This window comes from Meles meles, chromosome 4, assembly GCF_922984935.1.
Source record: "Meles meles chromosome 4, mMelMel3.1 paternal haplotype, whole genome shotgun sequence".
NCBI classification, from domain to species: domain Eukaryota; kingdom Metazoa; phylum Chordata; class Mammalia; order Carnivora; family Mustelidae; genus Meles; species Meles meles.
In genome coordinates this window covers 3,545,321-3,547,958 of record NC_060069.1, presented here as the reverse complement: position 1 = coordinate 3,547,958, position 2,638 = coordinate 3,545,321, and the positions used below count along the sequence as shown (strand labels likewise).

Genomic DNA, 2,638 nt, shown 5'->3' with positions numbered 1-2,638 from the left:
ACTAGTGATTTTGGCACCTGCCTCCACCTGATGGCAGCACACTAGAGGAAAACTAAGAGAGCAAGTCTGATGGTAAAACTAAATTAAAGAGAGGCAAACATCACAAAAGAATAAAAGTGCTACGTTGTTTCTGACCTCTGAATCTTAAACTCAGACATTTCATTGCACTTTCTGATTTCACTAAAAAGATAAAAAATAAAAACAAACCTGGTTACAAGTTTGGTAACTTCCAGATCCCATTCCGGCATTGTAAATAGTGAAAAGATGGGCTTTACTTTATGTAACTTGTTACCTTCATGTCTTCGTTTTCAAATCCATCTGCCGAATGTGGTCCCCATTGTTCGATGCAGAGGCGTCTTTTTATTACCCAGGCAATCCAGAAAATGGTATAGCGACCTCAAGACCTGCTGCATTTACAGTACCTCTCTTCCTCTAAATAATTGGAACTCTTGTTCCAGCATTGATTTGAAAGGACCTTCAGTGTTTCCACATCTAAATACAGTGAAGTGGTGCCCTAATTATTCAGTTAGATGAATGTTTATGGATAAACCAAGCTCTGTGTGAAATATCACCCAGGGCTTTGCCTGGTCTGTTCCTCTTGACACTTCAGGTCAGAGCTTGGGGACCACTTCCATGGAAAGGACGTCAGTCCTGATGACATTTCCCTCCTAGCAGCTGCCTTAGGACTGTACCCTTTTACTTATTTGACTACATTCTAATGACTCCTTTTTGGGTTTTAGCTTTTTTTTTTTTCAGATAATGTTGTTTTATTAAATAACTGATCTGTGTTATTGCTGAGGCCACTATGTGCAGACAAAAGACAGGGAGTTTTATTTCCTGGTCTCTTCCTCCTTGGACAGAGTCTTGATGATTCCTCCTTGCTGGCCTGGAGCCCCTCTTCATGGTGCTTGGGAGCCTCCTTGGTCTTAGATCTGTCGGTCTCAACCTTGTCAACCAGAAGCATCAACCTTCGAGCCTTGTCTGCCTTCAGCTTGTGGATGTGTTCCATGAGAATCTGCATGTTTTTGAACATGTTACCCTTCACTCTCAGGGACAGGCTGCATGATACATGTGGCAGCTGATCTTCTTTGATTCATGGTATCTTCTGAGCAGCCGGTGCAAAACTCTCACCCTCCTCATCCAGGTTACCTTCTCAGGCATTTGAGCATTGGCAGGACCTTTTCTCTTACCAATGCCCATTGGTCTCATTGGTGTCCAACCGGATGTTATTTTGCCACAGAGGAGGGCACCAGAGGCAAGCCTGTTCTGAAGCCTGAGCATACTCATGGTTGTGGCTGCAGCACCGAAAGGAAGAGTCTAGCGACTTATTTTCTTGTCTCTCCTTACCTTGTGCCTGAGCCTGAAAGTTCTGTGAGAACAAGGAATGTATCTATCTTGTTCTTAATTGTATTACCCACTCCTGGGCATGGTACCTGGCACATAGTAGGTACCCAGTACATACATTTTGTTGAAAGAATACATTTCCAGCATCCTTGGTCCTCTTTTTAAAAATTATTCTCTAAATGAGTTCCTTTTACATTATTAAAGAAAAATATTGCTTAATTCGCAGCTACTCAATTTTTTATACTTAAATTCTTCACTGTGTATTTCCTGAGAAAATGCTTCCCCCTCCCCTTTTTCATAAAAAGAGTAATTATCAAACTCAGGACAGTAGCAATGATTAGCACTTACTTACAGATTTTGATAAAATTTTGCCAACTTTCCCATTGATGACCTTTGTAAGCAAGAGGGGAAAATGCTTTTTCCCTTTTTCAGGATTCAATCCCAGATCACAAGTTGCATTTGGTTGTCATGTCACTTTAGTGTCCTTTAATCTAGAACAATTCTTCAGCTTTTCTTTGTCTTTCATGACAATTTTAAGGGATGTGCGTGTGTTGTTTTGTAGGATCTCCTTCAGTTAGGGTTTTCCTGATGTTTCCTCTGATTACACTTGTGCATTTTCAGCGGGTATCCCATGAAAGTGATGTATCCTTATCAGTGCATCGTATCATGGTGTCTATTTATCCCATTAGTAGTGATATTAACTGCAATCACTTCAATAAACTGGTGTCTATCAAGTTTCTCTATCATTAGTCACTTGGAGGACGATACATTGAGACTGGATAAATATCTTGTTTTTCATTAAATTTTCACCAATTAGCTTAAGCACCTATTGATGATTCTTCAAACAACTACAGCTCACATGGTTGTCATGTGGTGGCTTTCAAATTCCATCATTTCTTCCATATTTGTAAGTTAGAATTCTATCGTAATTTGGTTATAAAGAGAACATTTTCAGGGTGCCTGGGTGGCTCAGTGGGTTAAGCCTCTGCCTTTGGCTCAGGTCATGGTCTCAGGGTCCTGGAATGGAGCCATGCATTGGGAATCTCTGCTCAGTGGGGAGGCTGCTTCCCCCTCCCCCCCACCTGCCTTTCTACCTACTTGTGGTCTCTCTCTGTTAAATAAATCAATAAAATCTTTTTTTAAAAAAAGGAACATTTCTATATTTTTACTGTAATTTTAAAAAATATTTTATTTATTTGACTGAGAGAAATCACAACTAGGCAGAGAGGCAGGCAGAGAGAGAGGAGGAAGCAGGCTCCCTGCAGAGCAGAGAGCCCGATGTGGGGCTCTATCC

General features: G+C 40.9%; 1 pseudogene; it reads right to left on the bottom strand.

Moving 5' to 3' along the window:
- Positions 1–830: 830 nt before the first annotated feature.
- On the bottom strand, positions 831–1,300 carry LOC123940503 (annotated as a pseudogene).
- Between the last annotated feature and the right edge of the window lie 1,338 nt (positions 1,301–2,638).